Here is a 19,160-nt window from a genome sequence, read left to right on the forward strand (position 1 = left end):
GAATCTGACAGTTTCTCAGAAGTTTAAACCACATGAGTTACAATGTGACCAGCAACTTCATTCCTATGTTCATTCAAGAGAAATGAAAATATATGTCCACACAAAAACTTGTACAAATGTTCATAGCAGAATTATTCATAGTATCCAAATAGAACAAAAACAACATCCATCGACTGATGAATAGATAAATAAAATGTGGTATATCCATATAATGGAAATGATATAGCAATAAAAATAAATGAAGTATCGATATATGCTAACAACATAGATGAACCTTGAGAACATTATTCAAAGTGACAAAAGCCAGTCATAAGAGAGGACATATTTTATAATTCCATTTATAAAAAATGTCCAGATAAACAAATCTATAAAGACAGAAGGTAGATTAGTCGCTGCCGTATGCTGAGGGCCTGGGAAGAAATGGGGAGTAACTGCTAATGGGTATGGGATTTCTTTTTATAGTGATGAAAATGTTCCAAAATTGATTATAGTAATGGTTTTATAACTTTATGAATATATTAAAAATGAATTGTACATTTTAAATGGGTGAATTGTATAGTATGTGAATTATATATCAACGATGTCATCATTAAAAAGAACCAACAAGGGTTAGCACAGTACTCTGAGAATAATAGTAGGGAGTCGTCACCATGCCTAGGCCAGAAGGGACCAGGAGGGATGCCGTATGGAGAAACTCACCTGCCTGGAGAGACACCACTAGACTCTGACAGTCACATGTAAGGGGCTTGCTGCAGAAATACATATCCTAACCTCACTCTTCTCTTTCTCTGTGATCTCCTGCTGATGCCTCCTATTTAAAACCCAACTAGAAGCTTGGGAGCTAGGGGGTCTCTTAATGTGATTCACAGAAATCAGCATCCTGGGGCTTTGAGCTGGGTGAAGAGTGGAGCCTGCATCTGGGTGTGAAAACACAAGTGATCCCATGTATATTCAGAACTGAGACCAGTGAAGGGTGGTTAAAATCAGATGTGTTACCTCAAAACGAAGTGAAATTTGATCTCTGGAAATAGTCAGACCAAATCTGAGATGATGATAGTGGAATTACATAGGGGATTCCAGTTTTAAGTGAAGGGTTGAATTAATTACCTCTGAAAATTCCCTTGCAACTTTGTTTCTGCCTCTAACAACTGGTGTATTGTATTATCATTTGGCCAGCTGTGATCTTGAAAGTTCAAGGTTCAGGCTTTGGCTAATAGAATATTGAAAAGGTACATGTTGATGAGAGTGAGAAATCAGAGGGAATATTATAAGTATGGAGTGTTCACCTTGAGTTCAACTTTCCTGAACAAATAAATTGGACTTTAATGTGACCAGAGACAGTCTGAGGAGAGAAGTGGCAGAAAAAAAAAAAAAAAAGTAAGAAGCTTGTCATCAAAGAAGATGTAGGATTTGGAGCAATAAAATTAGGCTACTTAACGATTTTACTGATTATGTATATTAGCCCTACTTTCCTTTTTAGTTTAAAACGACAGTAAAAAGATGGCACTTGAATATTCTTGCTAAGAAAATTATAGTCGGCTTTCATGATGCATGTAAGATGTCAAAAAAGCGCGAGTGCCTTCTTTTCTGCAGAACCCCTTCTGGATTTATAGGGGGGTGATAGACCCCTCATGGAAACCACATCTGACTCTACTACTCCGAGAAGGCATGATTTATGCGACTCCTCACTCCTTTTTCAAAGGCAGGGTCTACTGTATTGGGTTGAATATATGAGAAGAGAGTAGAAGGTTACTCAAGTGATCATGTTAATAGAGATGCTGTGTTCAGCAGCCCCATGGTTTGCAGGCTACTTATGTTGATGACTTTAGCGAAGTTATTTGATGTGTTTTATGGTTTTCTAAAATTGGTACTTTTACTTTGTGCCATGCTTTATATCTTCTACATTAAATATATAGCAATATAATCATTTACATGGTCCAGTGCCAAAATACAGAAACAAAGATGCTCATTTACAACTGTGGACAATATCCAAATAAACCACTGATATGCCCTGCCAACTTAAATGGATGTAGGATTTGGAAGAAATACTCGAGACTCTGAAAGTATACTTTTCTATTTATTTTAATTTATTTCTGGAACCCAGATATATCTCATAAATACTTGATTAGATATTCCTTGGATTTTTAGAAATTACATTAATTTCTCCTCACCTCAATACTTTGTACAGAAAATTTTACTATTTACTAAAGGCCAATAGTTTTAGATTACTTGCTTTTTATTTCTACAAGTACTATTTTAATTTTTATCAACTTGCAACTCAAATAAATTATTGTCAATTCATTGTGATGGATGGCATTTCACTGGTATAAGACATTTGTTTGGGTGTGGCACATTTGGTGTAGAATTATTGTTCAAATACAAATGTCCCAGTTAAATGCCAAGTATCCAGGAGTACAGCTTTCTCAGTTACTTTCCATTCCACATATTTGTGTATGTTATTTATTCTTCACTATTGTTTTTTGGTTTTAAAAAACAATAAGAGAGAAGTTTCTCTATTTAGAAGTTTTTTTCCATGAGACATCTGGCTTTAGGGTAAGAAATATTTATGAATAATTCCAATAAAGGGTTAGTATTGGAATTAAATGATTTAATACACATAAAATAATGCAAGGAGCCTGGTATATATGATTATAAAAGTCACACACAAGGCCTAACACATACTGGGGCTTAATGTAAGGTAGCTATGATGATGGCGATGATGGCGATGATGATGAAGATTATATTCTACAATTATCAAAGTCAACTTTACAAATGATTTTGGGGGAAACCAGGTAATTTAGTGGAAACTTTAAAACATCGAATCTTTGAGTTTATCTTTTAAATTCCACATAAATCTTGAAGATAAAACACAAAACTTAAAATGTGCTCAGCAAGATGTCTTATCAGTCAACCCTCAGAAGCTTGAGTATAAGTTTTCTTGCCATTTCTGGAAATTTGTGAAACATGCATATCCAGGGATGGTGCTACATGTTTGTTCTTCTGAATTATCTAATTTCTAGTCTATATCAAGGAGGGCCACGAAACCTAGGCTATTACTTTAGCATCCATTACATGCATTGACAGTATGAATTTTGCTGCCCATGATTTATCAGTATCTGATGAGCTTTTAAAGAATCATCTCTATTAAAACCAAATGGCCGTATAAAGATTGCTGTACTTTTTAAAAGACTGTTATTGAAGACACTGCCAATTCTGTCATGCTGTTTAAATAAAGACTCATTTGAAAACAACCACTTTTAGTGGTCAGAACTAGGAAAAAATGTGTTTGAGAATATAAACTTCTTTTACATTGTAACCACTCTCCTGAACTCCATACACACATATCCAGATGGCTACTTGGCAGCTCTACTTGGTACATGTGAATGAGCCCTGGATGTGCCGCTCACACCCGTCCCTCTGGAAGTCTTACTCAACTCGGTTAAAGGAAAACCCATTCTTCCCATTGCTCAGACCCCAAACCTTTCATCCTTGACCCTCTCTTTTATTTATGTTCTCCTTAATACCCTTAATAATTCTAGCAGCTCTACCTTCAAAATATTTCCGGGATCTGACCACCTCTCCTCATCTCTACTATTTCCTGTCTGGTTGAAGCCACTATCATTCCTGCTTGTGGAGTAGGCTCCTATCTGGACTCCTACTTTTGTCCCCATTCAGACTGCTTTCATATGGCAGCCCGATGAGACTTTAAAGTGTAAATCAGGTTAGTCAGATTACGTCTTTCTCTGCTCTGAACTCTCCATCGGCTTCTTCTTTAGGGAGTCCTTACTATGACCCTCAAGAGGCAGAGTCAACCCCTAGTTCTTTCTTGCTGACGTCACCTTCTACTCTTCCTCTCATTCTCTGTGCACTAACCATACTGCCCATAGCTCTTTCTCTAACTTGCTGGGCACCAGCCCCCGAGGGCCTTTGCACTCCTGCAAGGTTCCCTCTGCCTGCAGTGCTCTTGCTCTGATACTGCATGACTCATTCCAGCACTTTCTTCAGGTCTTGACTCAAATGATGCCTTCCTAGTGAGGCCCTTCCTTCTAGTCTATCAAAAATCACATCTGGCCCACCCACAAACACTTTCTATTGTTCCTTGCTCTCTTTTTTCTCCTTAGTACTTCCCTAACTAACATAGTATATAGCTATTAATTTATCTTATTTATTTTTCATCTCCCTGAGTAGAAAATTAACTGCATGAGGGTAAGAAGCTTTGTCTATTTTGTTTACTGCCCTATCTCTGGAGCCTAAGATAGTTCCTGACAAGTAGAAACATTCAGTAAATATATATTAAATAAATGAATAATTCAGGGTTGATTTGGGCTGGTGTTCTGTATTTATGCACGTTGTTTTCTTCTTGAACTCCATGTAGGCAGCTCTGGGGTTAAAGTCAAATTTTCATTAAATTATTTTTTTTTTCATTCTTACTCTCCCTCGAGTATTTGTCTGCTATGATAACATCTATCATATCCCTATTAACCACGAGTCTTTTGAGTTTATTTATCTAACTTTTATTGAACACCAAACTGTGTGCAAGTCACTGTGTGAGGCTTTTAAGAGACAAGATCCACTTTTAAAATACACTTCCAGTTTAGTTAGTTAGACAAGATTAACAAAAATATAAAGGGGCTATTTTCAAATATAAGACAGGGCTGTTTAAAGAAGGATTCATAGAATATCCAAATGAAATTTTTCAGAAAAATATGTTCTATCTCATCCACTGACTATAAGTTGGGGTGCGTGTCTTGAGTATTTAAAAAAATATTTTGCAGGTGAATTCATTGATCCACTCAACCACTCATTAAGAACCATCGATGTAACAGTCATGTGTGTATAATATACTGTGCTTACAGATGGACAAACACACCTTATACCGTTATCAGGGCCTGTCTTAGACACTCTCACTGTAATTGAAAGTTCCTTAACTTAAAGAAACATTCCCAAATCTATCAATTTTGGGGTAACAATCTATATTAGTATTAAAAATAAATATACATATTTAATTATACTTGTTTTCTCTTTATGAAATAGGATGGTTCAGTTGCTCATTTTGATTTTTCAATTTGTCGAAAAATGAAGTCACCACTTAATCTCCAGCAATGTTTGGCTTTTTGGGCATTTGTTGTGAGCAGACTGCCCTTTCACCATTTGTAGCTGAATGGGCATCTATATACTTCCCAAAATAGGTTCTCACACCAGTAATGCATGCCTTCTCCAGGCTGGACTGCTCTTGTGCATTCTATGGTGATTACCACCTCAAGTAAAAATTACACTAGCACAAAGTCTGAAGACTGATTTTCTCAGTCTGTTGCATACTGCCCTATTGATGTCCCCCTTGGGAGATTTACTTGTTTCAAACTTTGGTGGAAATTTCCAGGACTTTTCTTTCTGATTAGTTGCCTATTACTGAACGAACTTAGAAATACAAAACTCTTACTGTATCATCCTTATTCACCTTCATAGTTGGGTAAATCTGGACATATATACTATGCAGTATAAACAATTTGATATCATTTTGACTTTAGCCATTAAATTCTTTGGTTTTCCTCAGTTTACTCTCTTATACATTCTACTTTCTTTTTAAACACTACATCAAGAGCATAAGACAATTAAAAATACTTTCCCTTGAAAATAAAAGTGCCACGAGTCTCACTTTGGGAATGGGTTTTATCTCTGGGTTCTCTGAGCTAGATGCATGCTAATTTACTAGTGCTGGAACCAAATGGGTTGAAAATCCTTGTTTTCCCACCAGATGGGTTATTTTAAAATATCACAAAACTTCTGAGGTTATTTACATTACAAATGTGCTTCTTCACACACATCAAAAATTGAGTACCATGTTTTGACAGTAACTCCTTTATGAAATTATATGTTGCGCAAGTGGAGTAAAATTCAAGTCATTCTCAAGGGAGCAGGCTTATGAATCTGGATGAGGTCACACATCTTTAAAGATGCAGTTTGATAATCCGACATCAAAACAAAGGAATTCTGTTAATCCTCTCACAAAAGTGCAAATTGCTAATCAGATCCCTGGGCTGGGCTGGCAGCTTGGTAAACAATGAGTTTGGCAGAAGAGCAACTTTGGGCGGATAGATAGCTGAGAAGCTTGGGATATCAACTTTGCCCCTGTGTTAGCCCAGTTGCGCCCGTTGTTTCGAAACAATTACGTATGTCAATGGAGGTAGTTCTCGCAGTTATTGTGTTCTTGTGCTTTTCTCCTTCCGTGTTAATGATGATGCAAATCAATCTTCCTGGCTTTCATTTCACTCCACTGGTGTATAGGCTTCTATGCCCCCGTGTTCTTTTCACTTGGAAGTGTGTGTCTTTGAAATTTTCATTACACATTCCTCTACAAGCGCAGAGGGTTTTCCTTCCTTCCCATAAATAGTGTGGTGGTATTTGAAAAAAGAAGAAGAAATCTGAAAAAAGAATCTTCTTCTGGAAGGTGTAAAAGTTAGCATTCTTTTTTTTAAGTGGGTAAAATCCAGTTTGAGGCAGCATAAGAAAAAAAATCTGTAATTCGTTGAGTAAAGGAATACAAGAAAGGTAAATAACCAAACTGGAGGGAGGCAAAAATGTAGATGGGCCTCGGGAACAGTAGAAACCAGGGGATCATACTCTGTCAGGGCTTGACATCTTTCTCTCACCTCCATGTCACTGCGGATGTTGACTTTACTCTTTCTTGCTGTAAAATGAGATATCTCCATATGAGAGGAAATGCCACCGTTGATGGTAGCACTGGAATTTCATATCTTGATGCTTTCCATTCTACTTAAACAAAATATCTCAGGGAAGGACTCGATTGGCTTCGCTTAGATCAGGTGCTTGCCCTGGACTAATCGAGCCTGATATATAACCTCGTTTTTGTCAGAGTGTCGAGGTGCTTGCTTTTTGTCTTACTCTGTCTTCTTTGGACTCAATGATGCCTGTCACCAGCCTTAAAAATTCTAAAACCCGATGAGTATGTTAACATGTAGAATTCCTTTGCACATCTCAATAACACTCTTCTAACTTACTTCTAACTAACTTCTCTTGGGATTTCCAACTTTCACTCAAACGTTACTATGAGTTAACTTGAAAGTGAAAAATACAACTTATTCATTCTAAAAGAGGTTTTCATTGAGAGAGTGCACTATTTTGCATACTTCTTGCTAACTGTGTCTCTCCAGTTAAGAGGGCATTTGGAAACTGCTTGGGTCCCGTGTGTGCATGTCCAGAAAGAGTGAAAATTATAGTTTGGCTGTGGAGCCATCTTCCAGCAGGTAAGAGCAGCGTGCTTTTGCTGCTGTGCAGAATGAGCTGCAGTTGGCATATTAGTTTTCAGTTAGATGAATGATATGGGCCACAAAAAAATCTACATCTGAAAGAGGAGAAACACGTCAAATATAGAGGTTTGGGGTAAAGGCTGCCCCAGTGGGGCCATGTTACGCACAGCCAAAGCTTTCTGAATAAGAGCACTGTCTTTTTAAAAGCAATAGGGGGTGAGGACTGAGAGAGTGCTCGCAGCGGTAAGTATAACACAGCTGTGCTCTGTTTATGCTTCGGCTACAATAAAAAAGCTATAAAATGTGAGATGTCATAGCTCCACTTTGCTTTATTTATACTATTTCCTCTGAGCTCTGTCACACTGCACATTCATCTGCTAAGTTGCAGCAAGAATGGAGATTAAAATATCACAGCTCAAAATAGGAGTCAAGCGGAAGGAGATTCATCATAGCCCTATTAAAAATATGTAAATATGGGAATGAAGTCATTTTAAAGCTATACAGCATGCCTCCTTTAGGAGTTAAGATTCCTTGAGTAAGTGGTGGGCTATACAAGGGACAGAGCTGGGGGACTGGGTCCCCATTTCTTCTACCCTTGGAAATTCTTTTAAGATTAAAGGCTGTTTGAATTGCAAATTATACATGTTTTCCTGTAATCATGCCTAAATTAATAATGGCAGGAAATCTGATGCAAAAGGAGAAAACAAAAGGTTGGTAATTAAAGGTTATATACTGTTTACTTGGTTGGAATTATTAAAGTTAATATATGAAATCTCCTTTTTGCCATAAGCTATTAATGAAGTTTGAGAACCCTCCAGAAGTTTCCCTAGGTAGAAAAGTCTCAAGAAGGAAACTGAGGCTCAGAGACATGATCTAGCTTTCCAATATTCATGTACTAATGATAAAGCTAAGACTGGAAGCTGGGATTCCTCCCTAAAACTTTGCTAGTAAATTACTTCCTTTAGCATTTCCTATCTCCCTAATCCTGACAAAAATTTACTCTCTGTGGGCTATATGGTGTGCTTAGGAGAGTAAGAAATATAATTTTTAGATAGAAAGTGTGGAATATTTCAAATAGTATTAAGAAGCCTTTTATGCTCTGTGTGCTGCTAAGTGGCTGTTGATGTTTTGGCCTCCTTATTTTCCAAATGTGCTATTATAGTAATAGTAAAGACCAACACTTATTAAATACTTACTTGGTACCGGGAACGGTTCTCTCTCTCTCTCTCTCTCTCTCTCTCTGTAAACTTCTTTTAATTCTCATAAGAATTATATGCAGTAGGCATTATTACTTACACTTTACAGATGTGGAAACTGAGACGTAAGATCACACAGCTAGCAAGTGAGAATGGGAATTTCCACTGAGCAGTCTGGTTTCAGAGACTGTGCTCTCAACCACTGTTACCTTTACCAAGGATTAGAAGAAGACTAAGAAGAGCACTGGGCTGAAAAAGAGGAGAGTTGCATTCCAAGCACCATCCTGCCATTATTACCCTAGTAAACTGTTTCCTCACCTGTAGAATGCAATGAAGAAATGATTATGGCCTTTCCAGTGTCAGCTTTGCACTAACCTGTACACTACTACCTCATGAAAATAAACTTTTTGAGCAATAACTTCTTATTCTATTCTCATTTACCTTTAGTTTCAAGAATGGTTATGTTAAACATTTCTAATATATGGTGATTCTAGAATTTCTTTGTCCTGCTCTTTTTACTGTTTTAGTTGAGTTTTTTTTTTTTGGTTGCAATTAATAGGAGCTAAAGAGTAATTAATAGGAGTTAGCTAAATAGGAATTTCTAGTTGTGTGACCTTGAGCACATTTTTTAATCTTTGTGCCATTTTTTTCTTATCTGTAAAATGGATATAATAGAAGTACTTATCCCATGAAATCATTTTGAGAATTAAGCCAGATATTACATGTAAAGACTTATCATGATGACTACTCTTAGTAACTACTATAAAATATCAAAGTGTTTGATTATGATTACTATCAATAACCCTAATGTTATTTAACATTTCTGTCTCTCATTCTTCATGCTACCAGTTCTCCTATTGTGATTGGCAATTAGGTTAACTGTTTTTGTTAACCTAATTGCCTGCATTCATAAATTAGAACGGTTAGGGTACTATCAGGAGTTATCATATAATTGAGGTAGACATATCAGAGCAGGGTAGAACTTTGGAAATTGAATGGGCTAGCCCTGTAATGTGATGAATGTCATACCCTGAAAGATCAAGTGACTCGTCTAAGAACGCTTAGCTAGCTGGGACAGCGTGGAGGTAAAGCCACAGATCCTAACTGTGATTTCCAATATAATACCTATGGCATTTTTAAATAGGGACATAATCTAATGAAACGATAATTTTTGAGACACATCTAATTGGGTCAAAATTTGTCCACTTCTACTCTAATACACAGAGAAAATGGAGCTGTTTCCTTACTGCATTCTTGCTCCAAAGTTTCTACCTTCCTGGGCAGATAGAAAGGTAATAAAAAGTGAATAAAAAGTGGCACAGAGTAACTTAGTGTCTTCACTATCAAATAATCTTTTTCTATTTGCTAGTTTCTCTATTTCCCTGTTCAGGCCTAAGGTGGGGTGAGAGAGGCACCTTGGGTATAAAATGTAAGGAGACGTTTCTCTTAGGTGGCAACCCTTCACTTACACGACCCTGCGAGGGATGCCTCCTTACATTTTGTGCCCTCCTAGGTGCCTCACAAACCTCACCTTGATGCCAGCCCTGGCCCTGGCCCTGGCCCTGGCCCTGTCCACACTAAAGAAATGAAGTCTGAGGAGTTTGTGTACCAGGCTGGCGGTGGAGTATAGAGCATCACATCTGTGTTCTGGACCTGGGGTTGTCCTCTGTATCCATCCTGGCTTCTGCCCTCCGATAGTATCTCTAACCATTGGGGCCTCTGTCCTTGCTGATGTAATTGGATCCACGTGGTTTTTGAACCAGAGTAGCTGCTGCTGACCTACCGTGGCCTTCAGCTTGAGGTCTCTCTTCCTTTTTCTAACCCATGGCTTACCTAGTCTTCCTCTGTGTCATGTGTGTGTGTGTGTGTGTTGGCGATGGAGAGGATGAAACAGAACATAGAAATTTTCAGGTTCTTTGTATATTCATACAACTTGTGAGGAATAATCTATTTTAACTCAATCTATCTGGCTACCTCCATTCACCAGTATTTATTTCTCTCTCACCAGGTTAGATAGATACAAGACTTACGACAGTGTTACCATTGGGATTGATAGAAGTTTGGTGTCCCCCCAATGGCAGAGGGGGAGGGAGAGGGATAAGGACAGCACAGAAGTGTAGTTAGCATTTTCCTCAGTTCTTCCTCAAGATGCAGTGAAGACTCACAGGTCATTGAGATTTAGAAAAGATTTATTAAAACTATATTTTAGAAAGACAAAGAATGCCCAAGGAGGCACATAGAGAAAGGCAAAGTGTGCCCCAAGGAGGCACATGGTCCCAGTGCCGTAACCAACACAAAGGTCACAAAAAAGAGAGAGACCCAGAAGTGAGAATGTCTGCCTTATATTTGAGGTATGATGAGTGGTTCCAAAGGCATTCCTAGGTGATTGGCAAGTGAGGTCATTTTGATTGACCCTGGCTTCTCTATAACTCTGCTTAGTGTGCATGTGCACACCCAGAATTCAGTCTGTTACAGTTAGATTCATGAACATCCAGGCATAAACATAGTATTATAATGAAGTTTAAATTGTAGGTAAATTAGGGTAGTACCTTCTGCACAGAGGTCTGTAGCTGGATTAGGCCAGCTAAGACTATGACTTTCCTGTCCTCTGTCTTTGGGATGCAGGAGGAATTCTCTAACTACCAATAGGGTGTTATTTGGGCAGTCTCTGGGCTGGACCCCTATTCCTTTGTTACTCCTATCACTCATGTCTGACTAGCTACCTAACAACAGGTAGCTAGGCCTGAGACATCTCCCATCCCCCCTCCAACAAGTAATGTCCATGAAAGAGGACTGCCAGCACAGTCTAGGCCCTTATATTCTTTTTATCCAGCTGATATTTTTCTGCACCATCTCCTTATAGGTTAAAAACCAAGATATGAAGAAAGCCTGGCTCCTATCTCTGAACTTTGCCTCTCTCCATGCCTTAGACTTTTCTCCCCTTCCTCCCTAGGTAATTGAGAATTCCCATACTGACTCTACTTGTTTAGGATCCACTTTTTGCTTTTTCATAGGGACTGTATTGGAAATCTTTAAACTGCTTTTCACTCTCAAATTCTGTCATTCAAGGTTGTTGTCTCACTAAGTAAGCTGATTAATAGCCCCTTTGTTTTAGATAGTAGCTGATCTCCAGATTGCAGACTGGAGTGTCTGCTTTGGGCCAGACCTCCAGGAACTCATAATTGAAATAAAAGGTGTGGGGTGAAACACATGAGGTAGCACAGGTCATTTCATGGGCTTTCATTCCTTATCTGCTAGCCTAGTTCCTATTGTTAGCTTAGAATATTCTCCCTTCATTATGTGCATATCCTGTATATCCCACCTTACAGGAGGGATTAGGTTCAGGTTCTGCTTTTCTTAAGAAGAACTTCTCATTCATAATCTCTTATTAACTCTAGGAATTTGGGGTGCACATGCATCCTGAATTTTCTCCTCATATATATTCTGCTTATAGAGGAGACAGACGTGCAATCCCATGCAATTTTAGTACAATGTAATAAATTTTATTATATGATTAGGTGCAGTATTTTATGCCTGGGAAAGTCAAAGGGGGATTCCCAGAGGAGTGAAGCCTTAGTTAAGGATTAAAGATAATTAGAGTGCTCTAGTCAAACAGGATGGGAAGTGTATTTTTCAAAGAGAAAATCTCAGTGAAGAGCAGGACCTCGTCTATCACATCCTTATAGCCCAGCACAAAACTTAGCATATTATACACACTTAAGTACTTATTGCATCAGTGAATGAATAACTTTATCTTGAAGGCCGTCGAAACTGGTCATTTTTGAGCAGGGGTACAACATGATAAGATTTTTGTTTAGCAAAAAATAATATGCCAACATTGTAGTAAATGAATAAAAATGGAATGAGACAGGAAGCAATTGTAGTAGCATGTTCTATGAAGACACCTGGGAGAGAATCCTTTGAAGTGACCCCCAGTTTCACTCCAGATATGTAGAAATTCTGTATACTTTGCATTGAACATGTAGTAATTTCCTACATACGCCTCAAGAAGGCACAATCCCTGCCTACTCCCACCCCTTAAAAGGGCCCATGAAAAGTTGGAGATAATTTACAGACTTTTAACAGTTACCTTCTCAGCACCTTCCTACAGAGAATCGGGTTTTCCAAATTATCTATTGTATAGGCAATAAATACAGTCCTGTCTTAGTATATATGAGTTGTTACAACAAAATGCCATAAACTGAGTGGTTTATAAACAATAGAAATTTATTTCTCACAGTCCTAGAGGCCAGGAAGCTTACAATCAAGGTGCCAGCACATTCAATGTCTGGGAAGAGTCTGCTTCCTAGATGACTATCATTTTGCTATAACCTCTCACATGGTGGAAGGGACTGAGAAACTCCGATGTCTCTTTTTTAAGAGCACTAATCCCATTCATAAGGGCTCCCCTCTCATGAATTAAGCACCTCCCACAGGCCCCATCTCCTAATACCATCATGCTGGGTATTAGGTTTCAACATATGAATTTCAGGGGGACACAGATGTTCAGTATATTACATATAGCATATGGCATAGTACACGTTTTTTTTTTTTTGTATTTCTCATTCAGAGTGGGTTCATGAATTTTCAGTATCGGCAGTGGTAATCTGGGGTCTGTTTGGTTAATGAAATCTAGCACATAAGTGATACTTGTTTTAAGAGTGAAAAATGAAAGAGAGGTCAATAAAATTCGTGCAGAATCCTTGGTTCCTGTGTGTGTTAGTTTTCTATTGGTGCATATCAAATCATCAAAAACTTAGTAGCTTAAAACAAGACCTGATTATTGGCTCAAAGTTCATGCATGTCCAGCATGGCTTGGCTGGGTTCTCTGCTCAGGGAATCACAAGGCTGAAATCAAGATTGGCCAGGCTGTGCTCTTGTCTAGGCTCTAGGGAAAAATCTGCTTCCGAATTTATTCTTGATGGAATTCAACTCTTTGGTTGTAAGACTGTGGGCCCTGTTTCCTTGCTGGTTGTCACCTGGGGTTTGCCTGTAGTTCCCAGAGGCTATGATACTCCTTACCATGTGGCCCTCTCTATCCTGAAGTCAGTAGTGGTGTATCAAATACTTTTTATGCCTGAAATCTCCATCTTCTTCTGTCTTTGATCTCTAAACCAAGATTTAAAGGGTATATGGGATTAGATTAGGTCCACCCAGATAATTTCCCTGTTTTAAAGTCAACTACGTTATATAATATACGCTGTTCATGGGTGTAAAATCTATCATATTTATAATTCTGGGGATTAAGCAGAACATGTTCCTCAGTGGCGGTGGCAGGGGAAGGTGGAGACTTGTGAGGCCATCTTAAAATCCTGCCTCCCAAACTGTTATTTGTACAAAAAGAAAGAATTATAAACACCCTCTTGCATACTGCAAACTACGTAGTTAGGAGAAGAAAAAGTTCAGGTATTTCTGCTTTCCAAAAGTTCAGGTTATGCCATTTTGCTTTTATGAAAGACCTACATTAGTATAGTAACCGTTTATGAAAGCAAAAATCCTCTTTGGATTTCTTTCAGTTAGCAAAAACAGGTACTCTATTTACAACATTTCAGCTTTCAAAAGGTTTCATAGGATGGCAGAGAAAACCTGCATATGATTTAATCAATATTCGTTTTGAAAATCAATATATCTCTTACGAAGTTAACTTTCTAACATCTAACCTTGACAGATCTATTACTACTTATCTTTAGAAATTTTACATGCATTTGACTCATTTATTTCTAAATAATACTACTATTCACATTACCAAAACCAAACAGAAAATTTCTATATCTATTATGGGAGGGGGAGGGACTTTTATTGATTATGCAAGCAAAAATGAAATGGCATACAATTTGTACATAAACACCATCACTTCAAAGTGATTTTTAACACTAAGGCTTTGTTAAGATCACTTAAATGGTAAAGTAAGGTATCTTTCAAAGCTATTGAGCTTTTTAGATTTACAGAAGAAAGGTGTGAGAGTCTCACCACTGTACAGTTAGTTACCTATAAAGTTCAAGGATGCCGTTCACCCCCAACAAGACCACCCTCATTTCTAACACTAATTGCAAGTTTGAGGGGTTTCCAAAACTACCCTCAGGTTTGACAATTTGCTAGAAGTACTCACAGAACTCAGTGAAAACTGTTATAGTTTAAGTTTATTCCAAGGAAAGGATACCGATTAAAATCAGCCAAGGTAAGAAGGGTATGTTGCTGAGTCTGAAGCTCAAAGAACCAACCACAGAGCTCTCATTGTCCTCTCCCTATGGAGTCAGGACATGATCCTTTACAAGCATGTAATATGTAAGGATTTTTTTTTCTGCAAATTTTGCAAGCTTTGGGACAGTTTGACTGGATGAACTTACGCTAGAGAAAGTTCATGATTTGGAGATTGTTGTTCATATAACCTAATCAAATAAACTCAGTTTCAATCTTTTGGAGATCCGTGAGATCTGTAAGAATAGGATATGTGACAATATGCGCAGAGCATTGCCAACCAGGGAAGTTCATGGGAGACTTTGGTGTCCAGAATTTTTAATGAGACTTGATCACATACAGTCCACGTGGCTGATCTATAGTCTTTAGCCCCTCCAGGACAGTAGTGTTGGGCTGATACCCTTGTCTCAGGTTCCTTCTGGAGGCAAAATTGATGTGCATAGCCTAGAGCCTCCATCATCAATCACATTGTTAGTATCCCCAGGCCAAAGCTTTCAGGCAAACAAAGACACTCCTATCAGGCATGACATTTCCAGGGCCTAGAGATCACCTCTCAGTAGCTGAAGGCAGAAGCAAGACCCCTCCTCGGTTAAGGTTAACTCTTCACTACACAGACAAGGAGGGAGGGAAAGAGAAATGAATGCAAATAATACTTAATCATTTTTTGAGGTCATACTGTGTGTCAGGCAATGTGGTAAGCACTGTTTTCCTATAATCTTTTGACTATTATTAGAAAGATACTATCATTATCTCTATTTTAAAGATAAAACGAGATTTAGAGAGATTAAATGACCCTGTAAATAGTAAATGGTGGAAGCAGGATTTAGACCTGCTAACTCCAAAATTTATGCTCTCAAACACTTCACTGTATTCCTTCCACCGAAACCAAAAGACAATAACAATATGTAATAAGCATTTAGAAGCAATTATTCTTGAGAATTGAGTTTTCAGAATAGTTATCATTCAAATGTATAAAACTGTGCACTGCCACTTTAATAATGTAGGATGTAGAAGAAGAGGTTGATACACAGAATTGTTAGTTCATTAATTAATATCTTCCAATTGGATTATTCCAATCAGTTTAATTAATTCAAAATCATTTATGGAGTGTGCATTGTATCCCAGGTGCTGTGCTGGCCACTGGTGACCCAAAGATGATGATAAATATGTACCTGCCCACAAGGAGCTAGCGATCCACTGGGGTATGTAAACTGTATTTTATTATTATCAATATCATGTTTATTTTAAATAAATAGAGCTCAATATGTAAGGATTTTTTTTTACTGCAAATTTTGCAAGCTTTGGGACAATTTTTTATTTTTGACTAGATGAGCTAATGCTAAAGAAAGTTCATAATTTGGAGATTTAGTTTATGATAGTCATGCTTACAATGAACCATGCAGTATTCTGAGAGTAGCCCTGAAGAACTAAATACAGTAAATCTGAGGTCCTCAAACCCTGGGCCGCAGACTGGTACCAGTCTGTGGCCTGTTAGGAACCCAGCCGCACAGCAGGAGGTGAACGGCTGGCAAGTGAGCAAAGCTTCATATATATTTGCAGCCACTCTCCAGCACTTAGCATCACCGCCTCAGCTCTACCTCAGATCATCCAGCATTAGATTTTCATAGGAGCACTGGTCCCTATGAGGTTGAGGACTGCTGCAGTAAATGCGGTAAATGTAAATAAGAAAAATTATATCCTAATGATATTTTATATATTTTATAGCTCAATATACGATAGAATTAGAAAATTAAATAATAAATTTAAGTGAACTTCATGTCCAGTAGTTCGTACTGATGTTATACAACATAAAAACGATATATTTGGACATATTTAATAAGTACATTAATATGCTATTTAGATTAAGTATTACGACTGCTGAGAGGACAGTTCTGATCATTTTAAAAATGTGAGCAAACTGGGAAAGAACATGTCCTTTTACTTGGCAATATGACTTTAATTTTTAAAAACATTTAATTTCATAAGCCATATCCATCATTTTTGCATAGATAAATATTGTGGCAATTTTTTGAATGAACCTCTTGATTCCCTAAAGAAATTATGGATACACTATAAATTTACAAGTGAAGGGCCATTTATCAGAGTTATAAATATAAGTGGTTCCTGTGCTGATGCTCAAAGAAACTTAAAATGGTTTAATATCTATCAGTTTTTGCTCATAGTTAGTATGGCAAAAGAATATAGATATTGTCACACTTACAAGGTGTGATAACATTGGCAAAGTGTGAGAAAAACATACAATATTTTTTTGACTGCTTGAATTACTGCTGGCAATAGAACATAAATCAACCTTTCTGATGGATAGTCCAAAGATGTTTATTAATCTATTCATTTAATCTAAATACTCACTCTTGTCATTTATAGAGCTGGTTCAAAGGGAAGTGGCAAGTGCTTCTAAATCCCAGCAGTTACTTTGTGGGGCTTCATAATTATGTCAGCTAAGTCTGGTTGGAATCAAGATCAAAATGCATGAAAGTCTTTTCCTATGCTAAAGATATTTGCTTAACCACAACATATTTTCTTGTTTGCGTCTAATCAGAATCTCAATTTGTTCGGCCATTTATGAAACTCACTACATGGCTCTCTTTTTGAAATTTCAGTTTTTAAAGTCTACTTTCCTTCTTTACTCCCCAACTCCCTCTCTCAAATGGATAATGATCCTACGCTGTGTAAACTTTGAAAAGGACTGGAAAAGTGACCAAATTCCTGTGTACCAAATTAAGAAATAACATGTAGTGTATGATTTTGACAACATGTAATGAGATTAAAGACAGGTAAGATGGACAGAAGTAAAGAGTACGGAGAAGGGGACTTATATTAGATAGCAAAGGTCTGAGAAAGCCAATGACAATTAAGCTGAAGGAGACAGCTATGCAGATGTTGTGGGGAAAGATGGTATGAGAGTGCATGTGTGTGAGTGAATGAGTGAGTGAGTGTGTGTGTGTGTGTGTGTGTGCGTGCGCGCATGTGTGTTACTTGTTAAAATATGGAGAGTCTAAGCAAAGAGCTAACTTCTGGATTCAAATAATGTAACCAGGACTCAATTTCTCTCCATCCCTCAGCTTCCACTAACACAGCTTCAGTCTCTTGCTTCATGTGGGAGCAAGGTGGTGGCAGTAGCATTGCTTCAACGGTAACACATCCTCTCAGGCTTCAGATCAAACAGGAAAAAGAGAGTATCTTTCCCAGAAGTCCTATCAAAAGTCTCTTTATATTAATTTGCTTTGATTAGATCACAGACTAATCCAAACACACCTCTTTTGGAGCAGGGGATAGAGTTAGCTTTGTAATTTTCCATGGACTAAGGATTAAATCCCAGAGGGAGATGGGATACATGGATGCTCGGTAGCAAAAAAGAATGATTTGCTACCAGGAAAATCACAATGTGTATATACATATTTTGTATATAATTCTAGAAATTTATAGGTTTCCTAGCAATCCATGGATTCTGGATTAAAAAACTCTAAAAGTAACATTGAATCAGTGCCTTCTGGAACAAACAAAAAGCAGCATTAATATATATAGCTATCTAGAAAAATGAGTTGTTATTGGGATCGTTTCCTGAATAAAGAGTCAAAACAATTATAATCTATAGCTAGTTTTTAAAATGATAATGTCAAAATAAGAATGGAAAAGAAGTTATATTTTGTTAGCTAAAGTGGAAAAAGGTGGTTCAGCCTGGAGTTTTCCAATGATGGTTCAACAACTCTTATTGCTATGGGAGCCTGTGTTTATGTGCATCCCAACCCTTCAATTTTGTCAGTTCAGTTAAAAAAGTAATAATCGGGTCTGTGAAAGTAATTTGTAAAGGAAATCTTTTTGGATAATTGGCCCAAACTACCTGTTGATTTTGCTGACATTTTTCTCCATATTTTATTATGGAATATGTTGGTGAAATCAGTTATTTTTTTAAAAATTATTTTTACTTTAGAAATGTATAGAGAATTGCTAGAAAGTATATGTCAATCATAGAAAAATATAGATACTTTAAAAGTGCCTACATGGTGATTGTGTAGTTTTCATTAATATTAGGGAAAAAATAACCTTTTAACAATATAGAGATTAGAGTAGCAGCCACAGAGATAGCAGTCACAATGATACTTTATTTTTACAAAGATTTCTCAGTTTATTGCCAAGAAGGAAGAGTTAGCTTGGGATTTTAAGCTGCCTCACTGAACACAAGGGGAGTTTTTCTTAAGTGAATTAAAGTACCACTCGAAAATGGGAAGGAATTGTGTGAATACCAGATATTTTTATAAAATAAACATGTTAAATGAAGACAGTTTCACTGTGTCACCTTGTCTCTCTTCACACAAACAAAAACCTTCTGAAGTTATCACTGTTCTTTTTGCATGCATAAGCTTTTTAACCCAAATCTTCTATTTATGATTAAAGTGAGTTGTCACTGCTTCTTAAGTTTAATTCTCTCAGTTGTGAAAAAGTACATCATATTTTTCCCTACCAATTAATGTCATTG

At 37.3% G+C, this 19,160-nt stretch overlaps 1 protein-coding gene across 6 annotated transcripts in view; it reads left to right on the plus strand.

Moving 5' to 3' along the window:
• SOX5 (SRY-box transcription factor 5) overlaps nt 1-19,160 on the plus strand; it is a 907,668-nt gene that overhangs the window by 145,697 nt on the left and 742,811 nt on the right. For all 6 annotated transcript variants that reach the window (XM_039882498.1, XM_039882492.1, XM_039882491.1 and 3 more), the window contains exon 3: nt 15,788-15,864. The gene's annotated coding sequence lies outside the window, so the exon portion shown is untranslated. The remainder of the gene's footprint in view (nt 1-15,787; nt 15,865-19,160) is intronic.

This window comes from Pteropus medius, unplaced genomic scaffold, assembly GCF_902729225.1.
Source record: "Pteropus medius unplaced genomic scaffold, Ma_sr-lr_union100, whole genome shotgun sequence".
NCBI lineage: Eukaryota > Metazoa > Chordata > Mammalia > Chiroptera > Pteropodidae > Pteropus > Pteropus medius.